The 11,045-nt window shown below is 40.2% G+C and overlaps 1 protein-coding gene across 1 annotated transcript in view; it reads left to right on the top strand.

The window, feature by feature from the left end:
* pip5k1bb (phosphatidylinositol-4-phosphate 5-kinase, type I, beta b) overlaps window positions 1–11,045 on the top strand; it is a 34,668-nt gene continuing 23,623 nt past the window's right edge. Inside the window, exon 1 of the mRNA XM_035658992.1 lies at window positions 1–327. The gene's annotated coding sequence lies outside the window, so the exon portion shown is untranslated. The remainder of the gene's footprint in view (window positions 328–11,045) is intronic.

The following is an 11,045-nucleotide window of genomic DNA, read 5'->3' as shown; positions in this document are numbered from 1 at the left end:
CTCTGTTCAGTGTTCTGACCTGCAGAGGGCATGCTGGAGTCACTGGTTTTGTATCCAGGGGTTCACTGAATGGCATGGTTGTATGTAAAGAGGCAGGGCATGAACAGAGAGACACACAGGGTTTCTTCTTGCTGCTCTCAGTAGAGGAGAGACTCCAGTTGTACACAGTCGGTCTGTGGTGGAAATACACACTGCGTATATTTCTCTTAACCGCATAAATTCAGCTGTTAGGGATCGGCAGCTTGAGGAGAGGGCTTTCTGTGAGGACTGCAGCAGACACTGAGGAAAAGATTTTTACACGACTACTCAGAAGAAAACGATTGGCTGGTAAGGGTTCTGTGAGTTGGATCTAGTGCGAAACACTGTAGCCTATCTTGTTAAGATGTATATACGCAGTAAAATTAGATTAACAATATTGACACATTATCTTATACATTACGTTTCGTGTTTCAGTGTCAGCCTCCAGGTGTTGCGGCAGGTGAAAAATCGCAGGTGCGCTTCAACTGTTTCTGCTCGCATATAAAGGTGTTATGTGGTATTATGGGTATATGTTTCTTCCCCCCATTGGCTAATTTAAATGACAAACTCAAGTGAAGGCGTGAAATTAAATGTAGTTGTGGTTGCGAGGGTGGTTCATTTGAATCTCATCCTTTAATTCCATATAAATGACATTGTTGCTGTAATTGTTGGGATAAAGGCTCGTACAACCATCCTCAAAGTGTCACTAGTGTTTGCCATCTTTTTAAAGTTTACTTATTGCTGCCGTTTCCTAATGAATGAGGAAGTTTAGTGAGAAACTAAGAAGTCTGTCTAGTTTGTTGGGAAATGAGGCAAACATGTTGAAGGCTGTGTAACACGTTAGGGGGCAGAGGAAGTCATTGGTTCAAAACATGTTAATAATGGAAGCCTGACCTTAGAATAATGTTGATATATCTTCATGTCAGATATTGCTGTTAATACTTGGCAGAAACTGGCTCAGTTTAACCTTTTGGAAGCCAAGTTACTGAGAAACTAGCATGTGTGCTGTAAACAGCTGCTGAATCCCTTTGGCACAACATGTGCTGTAGGTCAGGTGATAGATTTTCTGTCATTACAAACATATTATGTGTGTATATTATTAGATGCTCCACAGGACCAACCTTCCATTTACTGGTGTGAGCCTGAATACCTTTCACATTATCGCTGCTCTTTACAGTGAAGTGCTACATTTCTCCTCCTGGTAATTGGCAGCCAGGCTGTCACTGTGAAATAGCTTCACCAGTCCAAAAAGAAAAAGAGATAAGAGATTGAGGGCTGACAAGTGAGCAGTGAAGCTGTTTTAGCAAGCAGTGTCCAGTGAATGATCTGGACTTAATCACTATCATCCATTCAGCTGTTGAGCTTAAAACTACTCAATTTTATCCTCAGGTTTTAGGAAGACGTTTGCTTTGTCACAATGAAGGATGAAAAGTTTTTGCATGTTATGATTTTATCTCTGTTGTGAGAGAGGATCTTGAACAACTTGAACGATACATGTTTCCCATTAGAAATGACTCAGGTTTTTTGTTATTCACATTTTTCTTCAATTGCTACACCATTTCACTTGAACACATTTGGTCACAGGGCATCCTGGTTTTTCAGCTGGCTGAAGAATGAGTTGTATCTGCTTTGTCCTGGGCCTGATTTAATGTTATATTCATGTGTATCTGCATTGTAAAGTGGCTAATAAAGCAACATATATGAAAACTACCTTGGGATTGTTCCTTGAAACATTGGACACATTGGACATTGCATTGGATCAAAGTGTGACCTACTGATTATTGAAAAATAAATAATAATCATACAAACTGACAGATTTCAAGCCAGCTTTAGGACAAGGTGTTACACAAGGCTATGAACCTGTTTTTTTTTAATGAACTTCCTGTTTATTCCTTATTTGACTGTGAGGCAGTGGAATTGGTCCAACTTGGGCCAGGTTGGTCAGCTTGCCGCAGAGGATGTTTGAAAGGGAAAACAGCTCATGCAAATCCCTTGCTCTCTCCTTGGGAATAACACCTGAGCTCCTGTGCTGTTCTGCCTGCTGCCCTTGCACTGATATGTTGCTTGTCAGAGTGAGCAGCATCTGTGCATTATGTAATATTTTCTATCTGAGTAGCAGCAGAAGTGCCACATCACTGTAGAGCCAAAGCCTTGTCACCACAAATCATATCCTCTTCTTGGACTTTTACTCGAGAGGATCTTAAATTTGTGATTAAATCGTAATACTGACAGTAACTGTAAGCAATAATCAATAACACTGTTTAAAAGCAGAGGGCTACCTATAAGCAAAAATTAGATTATCTTTCTCATGCTCTATGAGCTTCATGTGAAGTGGTAGCACAGCAATTAACTGTTCCTCTGGTTCTTAGTACAGTCTTGTGATTTGGGGTCAAAGAGCACTCAGTACTGTACCATGGATCCCAGTAGTGATAGGACCAAAATAAAAAGCATATGAGGCTCATTAAGACAGTTACATAAGTCAGTACCCTGAACAGTAGTTCTCAGCTTTCTCTCTCATTCCTGATAATGGTCTGACTGACCCATGTGCCTTGTGTCCACACACAGGGGTGTGGCCCCATGTTGGATCACATTCAAGATGTTCTGATAAAAAAATGCCTCACTGTGTTGTGATAATGAAATCCAGCACCCCGTAATGTTTGTGTGTGTTTAGTGTGACCTCTCTTCCTCCAACACCCACTCTAATTCTTCCCTCAGAGGATTCTCTCGCGCTCTTGTCTACAGTGTTATACTCTGGGTCGATGCGCTAATGTGCCACGTCCCAGTTGCATTGAGTTGAAAGCATGAGTGTTTGTTTTCTCTCCTGAGTTCTTCTTCTCAAGTTATTCAGTGCCATGCCATTCTTGTCAGTGGTGGCTACCTTTAATCAGATCCCTTTAGAGAAGCAGCAGAGCAAAACAGTGCATTTGATTGTATATGAGATTTGAGATTAGTTTTTTTCATGTATCTTGAAAACAAAACAAAATGTGGCATCCATAAGTCTGAGGACTAAATACCTGCAATGGATATTATTGGAGTTATTAATTTTTAGTTTACTGTGATTTACTTTGTCACAGTTGTGGGATGTCCTATGTTATATAACTTCTGAAGTTTCTGATGTGTTAATGAGTGAACTGCTGCTTGGCCATTTCCCTTGTAAGGCCCCAGGCCTTTAGGGACTGCTACTAATGATTACTTTTTTATCGGTTAATCTAGTACTGTTTTGATTAATCAATTACTAAATTTGTCATTTAGCCTATCGAATGTCAAACCAGCAACCAAATAACCAAAAAAATTAAATTCACATTAAAGAAATGAAAAAAAAAAGCATCTTTTTAGTACAGTCGGACTACACTGGATTTTTGAGGCAGATACTGATATTGTCTGAGAGTATAACAAATCGGATTTTTTACATAATCACACAACATAGACATTTTTGATTAAATAATAGAGTTTAAAGATAATGATGGAAAAACTAATGGGTACATTTTCTAAATGATTTAATCTATAACTCTGGCATTTATCTACTGCAATGTGTTGTTACTCAATCGGCAACACATACACCGATAAATCTGGGATAGTACTAAAATAGGCAGATATAACTGCTATCTGAAATTATTGTTCAGAATCTGCATTGGTGAAGCATGTACTAGCATGTTTTTTGTTTGTATAAGATAAATAAAATGAGTCATTACTCATGAAAAATTTGAATTTATTGTCAATAACAGATAACAGATCATTTGACTAATTGCATCAGTGCGGAATCACAGAATGAGAGGCACTTTTTGCATGGCCAGTATGAATCAGAGCACTGATGAATAAGAAGGTGCTTTGTGGCATAAAACCTAGACAGGTCAGTGGGCAGTTTGACCCACATACTCTATTGATCAGATGAGGTTTAGCCTCTGCACCTCTGTTCAGCTGTGTTGCACCTCTACCTAAGCACATCGTGGGCTGCTCTCTCTCTGTTATCTGTTTTATTGTCCTCATTCATTGGCCAGCCTGCTCTCATGTCAGCACATACCACATAGTCACCAGGACTTCATAATCAACTGTCTTTTATTATCAGTACTGTGATCAATGCTCGACCATATAAAATGTAATAGAAATGTAACCAACATACACCAGCTGTAAAAAAATAGGAAATCATCCCCTTAGTTTTTCATTAAATGATTAAGAGTACAATACAATATGTAGGGGCAATCATGTAATAACTCTTCACAAATTTGGTAATTCTGCAAAAAATACATTAATACAAAGGCTTTAAAGCTTTAAAATGAAAAAAGAAAACTGGTTCAGTGATAGATTATACAAAGTATATTCTTTTAATTTTAAATCCTTGAAAAGGCCTGTTTATAGCTCAGCTTTTCTTGGTAGACTTTGAGTCAGTGATCCTATTATATTGGTATTATATTGCCATATATTGCCAATGTTTTCGGAATTGCTCATGCTGAAAGTGAAAAAAGTCAAGTGAATAATATAAGGGAACGTTCTTACTCATGAAGATTGGTTTATTAGTCATGGAGATTGACCCTGATGATATCCTCACTATTGAGTTGCATTATGGGAATTTTAAGATTGAGTGCTCAACCCATTCTGGGGACTCAAATCCAGCTTCTGTGATGTGATGTGACCTTCACTGATTACCTAAATTCATGTTTCTAGAGAGGTATGTTAATCTTGGACTGTAGACATATACTGTCAGAGTCTGTTCATTTACCATGGTGAATCTGGATTTAGAATTTCCCAGTATTATCGCTTTAATCTTAATGACCTCCAAAGGGGAGCCCCCCACACCACCCCTCCCTGGCCCCACAGCATGTTGGCACCAGCTTTTGAGAGGACAAAAAGATCTGCCAAAGTAGGCCTGCAGCAGTAATTGGCTCAACATTGTGCTCCTTTGTATAATGATTGGTTGGTTGGAGGGCTGCAGGCAGAGCAATAGGTTGGCAGCCCTGCAGGAATTCCGATTATTTGGAGGTTGTGGCGTTTGTTGTTGTTTCTTGTTGTTGTTGTTTTGGCCCTGCTGAGCCCCCCATACCCCCTCCTACTTTCCTGCCCTGGTAATGACGAGGCTTGCAGGGGCCCACTCAGGGGATCTTAGGGTGCAAGAGTGAGAGGGTAAAGGAGAGATGACAAAATGAAAGGGTCAGACAGCAAGAGAGAGGGGTGGGTGAAGACAAACAAGTGGGAGAAAAGAGTTAAAGAATGCGGAAATTTGGCAACATGAAATTCCTCCTCTTTTTCTTCAGCAGCTTGTGAACTCCGATCAATAAAGGCAGGGTGACCTAATCTGCTGTTTCCCCCACAATTGACCACTTCTTAGAATAATTAACATAGTCAGTTGTGCCTTTAGTGATATGCATAGGTAATTAACCTGCCTGTCACCCTTGTGGCGAGGAGGGTAAAAGGACCTTTGGACTCAAGGGAAGGGCAGAGTAAAACTAAGCTGGGCTTGGCTGGGATGGGCATGTCTCTCTCGTCTTCTCTTTGTGCCTTGTGATCGTGTTTTCCATGGGCCGTGATGTAAGGAGCTGAGGTTAGCTTGCCTAGATATTGCTGGTGGTTGAATTTAATAAGCCTGCTGTAATAAGTCCTTGTCTTAGAGAGTGTCGTGCTGTAGTGTATCGCTCCATCAGAGCAGCTTCTCTCTGCCTCTGTGTCTTTGGAGAACATTGTCTCTGTTTTCGCTCCATATACTCATCTCTATGTTTCTCTCACCCCCCTCCCTCCATTCCTTCAGTTGAATCATGTGACGCTCTGGACACAGAGGGTGACCTCCTCCTCACTGCTTCTCATGCAGAGTGGAACTAGAGTGAGACACTCTCTGAATTACAAATACACATGCTGAGTCCTCTCTCTGGGTTACTTATAATACAAAATATATTCATTCTCTTACTTACTATATCATGTGATTATGTACTTGCATTTGCATTATTACAGTGGAGATTTTTTCTTTTCTGTCTTGCTGGGAAATTTGCTTTGCTTTGAAAAGTTGAAATGTGGTCCTGTTGTATATTGTTGTTGCAGAAATCACGAGGGAAACACCCAACAAAATATTTAAAACTATCACACAATTTGTTCTCTATCTCTGTATCTCTCTCCCATTGTTTTCCTTTTCTGTCTTTTCATTTCTTCTGCCCATGCTCTTTTTTTTGTTCATGTCACATCTGAAGGCATTTGTAGGTGTAGTCCCTCTTTCCCTTCTGCCTATTATTTCTCTTTATTTGCTGTTGTCAAATTGTCAAATACCATCAATAGTAAAAATGTATTCTTAGTTGGTGACTGTTGCCTGGCCAGTGGTTTATCTCACATGTGCACACCATTGAGCACACTAAAACAAGTATTCAGATTTATGTTGTGATCAGCACACACCATTTTTGCACTTGTGTTATCCTTCTCTTTGCAGCATGATGTTGGAAAGACATACATCGCTGTATTTTTAGCCCAACTCTGTTGGCGGGTTGATCAGTCTGTTTTTGTACAACACTGTCCAAGTACTGGATCAATGTCACTTTTATTAGATGTATCTAAAACGTATGACCATAGTTTCCCATGAGTCTCAGCTGTTCTCTGAGGTCGATGTCAAAATACTGTAGCATACAAACCGGATGACGTTGGCAGTCTAGCATGCTATGCATGAATTATTCCACTACATTAGCACACATGACAAGTGTACGCATGCTTTATGGGTAACATACATGCTACACAACAACATAGTCTGGTCATTTGGCCATGGCCTTTGGCCAAATTTAATTTGTCCTACTAGTAGTAGGCTAATAGCAAACAAGTTGTTCCCACGTTCCAAGCAATGAAGCACCCACCTGGGCTGCCATTGTAGCCACAGATCTTTTGCTTTATTTAGACATATAGTGTCCAAATGCACTCACACAGACTTGCCAGCCCTGCAATGATGCATAGTGCCTGATGTACGCAGGCAGACACTACTCTGCAGCACAGCTTGTCCCTCAGATGGAAGATGAAAACAAACACACCTCCAGAGGATACAGTGAAATGTGGAACAGAACGCACTAAAATAATCTAAAATAATACCTGCCCGCTGTTTCATATGATGGGGGACTCACTAGGGAGAGAAAACCAAGAGGGTATGTTTTATAAAATGTGTGCCTTTGTTTAATGGGCTCACAAAAGCTGTATTTGTGTGCATGTGTACATGTTAAAATGCTGCACACTTTATGCTCTGTTTGCTTTGTGTGTTTTTGTATTTTTGTTTACAATTGAGTGGAACCAGAGCAGTGCTCCTGAATTGGGTGTGTTTTTTTCTTCTTGTCTTTGAGATTGATGAAGAGATATTTCTATTTGACTGAACATTTCACAAAGATAGTGTTAGCGTCGCCTCTATCCCCCCTCATTCTGTCTGCCACCCACCAAACATTTTCTGCTCCTCTGCCTGTCTCACAATTTTTTTTTTGCGAGCAAAATACAGTCATTCTTGAATGATTTGCATGTTTTTGAGGTGGTGGAGGACTACATATTATTTGTTTGTTATTGTCATTGTTATTGTCATAGGACTGATAATTTCTGCTTGACTAGTGGAGGGAAGCCCACACGTTAGATGTTTATTTCCCAGCTGCATTATTTATAACAGAACATGACACATTTCGCAGAAGCAACTATTTTTCACAGTTGGGGTTACTGAGCCAATTATGTAATTGCACTGACACATTAAACAGTGAACAAGCATTTACACAAGGCACCAGAAAGATAATGACTATTGCCCCACACCATGTTTATTCTGCCTTGGGACAGTACTTTCACTTTACACTTAATTTCAGTGTATTTTATTGCCTGTGGCCCTGGAATATTGAATATCTTTGGATACAGAAAAGATATTTTATTAAACGAAAACAAAAATGCAAATGAACAAGTTAAATTTTGCTTGGATGGAGTTTCTATGAGGCGTAGTCAAGGATCAGAGCAGTTAAGTTGATGAAGTCGATCCCCTGCAGGCCGAGCTAAGCTGACTCACCATGCATCTTCTTGATTGTATCCATGCAAATCCAGATATCTGGGCTTATCTAACATCTCACAGTCAGGGATTGTGAAGGTCATGAAAGCCCAGCAGTCCAGTCTCAGCGATGTGCATTGCTGGTCTGCTATTGATTCTCCATTATGTCTCCAATCTGCAGCAGTAATCCAATAGTATCTGGGGGCTGAAGCAAAGCAGAGCAAAAAGGAAGCTATATGTAGTATCTGTGTCCTGGTAATAGAAACTGTGGAAGCCTCCTTGAATACCTTTCAGCAGTTATGATCAGATGTTGTACTCTACTGTGGAAATTTATGTTCCACTTTTACAGTAAAGAACCAGAACTCCCTGTAAGAAGAGACTTTAAATAATTTTAAAATTATGTATCGTTTCTAAAACAAGTGTGTAGTATGGTGACTGATTGATTAATCTGTCGGATTCCTGCCTTCATTACTATTACCACTATCTGTCCTACTGAGACATATTACCATGGCTACTTGGACTTTTTGACAGTTCAGATGTATTGGATCTGCATTTTCTTCATACCAGACGGCCCATGTCTGCTCTCAGCACCATATTTTCCGTGCCAGGACTGCTTGGCTACAGAGTGGCTGTTTGACTTCCACAGGGGCTGACTGGCACCCTTGGCAATATCCCTGAAACCACGGAGGAGATATGGCATGAGAGCCAATGTTTGATCTGCACTCAAGTGTGTTTGTTTGAAGGGTGTTAGAGTTTCTGACAAGGGCGTATGGGAAGAGACTTCTTTAGGAACAGAGAGACTGACAGAGAGAAGAGCTATGTAAGTAAAGTTTATTTATATAATAGGAGCTTTTAAGCAGATAAATCACAAAGTGCTTCACAAGTAGGAAAAATGAAGTGAATCAAAAGTACAGTGTTGACCAAGTCTCGGTTTTGACGCAGTCACAGGAAGGGCTGTCATGAATTTGCCAAGAAATTTTACAGTTGCAACATTTTTTTGTCTTCTACATTTCTGTAGAAACTTCTTTGTGTGTGTGAAATTCAAACTTAACAAAGTCAAATGGAAATTGAAACAATTTTCTTCGATCTACATTGTGCAGACATAGTGTTACACAGTTTTACCATGACGTATGAAGTCTTTATGATCTTGCTTGACTTTCACAAAAGCACACAAACAACCCACAACGCCTCAACCCCTTTACATAGGCCAGTTCTAAGTGGTGTTTTTTACAGTACAGAGTTTCCTTTTTATTGATCACCTGTATCAGTTTACCCATTTGGTCCTCATCCAAACCACAAAACATCCACTATCTTCCAGAGGCATTGATTTGACAAAGATACATTTTTGTATTTCTCACTATAATGTAATTGTGACTTACAACTAACAAGGTATCATTTTACATATGTGTAACAGTGTACATGTGCTGTCCTTTATTCCCTTATTATACTCCTGTACGCCAGTGGTATTTGCAATGGGAGTATTTGACAGTGGTAAGACACGGCTGATTAGGATGATCCATCCATCCATTTTCATCCACATGTCCAACCATCTGTCTGCCTCTCTTTTGTTGAGAGGTGAACAACAGACCTGCTGTTGTTCACTGCAGCTGCGGGCCTTGCATGGATTGTTCTGGAAACAGTCTGTTGGAGCACCGGCTTGGTTGTGGGGTCAGGTGAGAGAGAGGGGGAGAGAGAGAGAGAGAGAGAGAGAGAGAGAGAGAGGTCCAAACAATCCCTTTTAACACTGACACTCGGGCCAGGGCTGAACAGAGAGCCAGACAGGCCGACAGGCTCATTAACATTCCTCAGGTTCAGAGCACACAGCCAGTCATACAATGTAATGGCTCAGGTGGATCAACATCTCATTTCACGGTGATGAAGAGAAATATTCGGATTCATTTCTAATGACTAATGATTGGTAACATGATTTTGTTTTTAAAGAGCAGTCAGGTGACTTTTGCCTCAGTGACAAACATAATCTTTTCTTTCAAGATGCATTTTGTGTGACCTTATGAACTTGTGTTCCTTCCTGAGAGGGTGACACAAAAGACTGAATATTACTTTAAAGGTGAGAGAGAAGGTACCCAAACAATGACACATAGCTCTAGTTGAGAGGTTGTACTTGCAGCTAAAATGTATCTGTATTGGTGTCTGTGTGTTTATAGCAACAGAAGAGCTGCTGCACAGATAAGGACCCAGTCTGGAGATAAGAGTGTCTGCTACATTCTTTTAATATCTTAATCAGTGTGTTGGTGTGATCATGTATTCATTTCTCCTTTTGAAGACTATTTTTAAACATGACTACAACATATTTAGCATTTTTTTAATAAGTAATACAGCATTGTAATTAATTTACAGTAGTACTGTTGTTGTAGCTTGTAGTAAGACTTTCAAAATAAAACAGTTTCATTCAGTTGTGTATAATCTTTGATTTGATGGGGATGTGATTGCTTGTCACAGAGGAGGGGACTGGAGGATATGGCATCGCAAGTGCTGAAGAAGCTAAAAGACATTGTGCAATAGTCAAGGCTCTGAGACCTGCAGGTGCATTTATATGCAGGTGGAATGGTGACTGCAGGCTTACCAGAGCTTTTCAGACAAAGTCCAAATTTTGTATTTCTATTAAGCCTCTGCTCCTCACTCCTCACCTGTGTCCCTGTTTTTCCCACTCACTCAGAAGACACACTGAGGCCCAGTTAGTGAAAATAAGGAGGGAAGGAAAGCGAGTGACAGGGAGTGGTACAGTAAAATTGGAGAACATGAGGAAATGAGGCTGTTTTTTTTTGTGGCTTAGTAAGGACTTGGTTGTGCTGTAAGCTGGGCAGCGCCAGCAGATCACTTTCAGCCCTGGGGCTAGCTCTGCTTCTTTATGAGATCTTATTCATCCAACACACACACACACACTCTGCCTGGAATATGGAAGGAATTATAAAAATAAAGATGTCAGAGTTGATGATGAGGAAAAAGGTGCCATTTAAGTATAGTGTTTCATCTACACAGTGTGATTTATGAAGCAACAGCTGACCTGACAACCAAGAGAGAGAAAAGTTGGTTATCACAC

The sequence above is a fragment of the Morone saxatilis genome, unplaced genomic scaffold (assembly GCF_004916995.1).
Source record: "Morone saxatilis isolate NCDOM2014 unplaced genomic scaffold, NCSU_SB_2.0 Contig16, whole genome shotgun sequence".
NCBI lineage: Eukaryota > Metazoa > Chordata > Actinopteri > Moronidae > Morone > Morone saxatilis.
The sequence above is the reverse complement of the archived record's forward strand: the minus strand, read 5'-3'. Positions and strand labels throughout refer to the sequence as shown.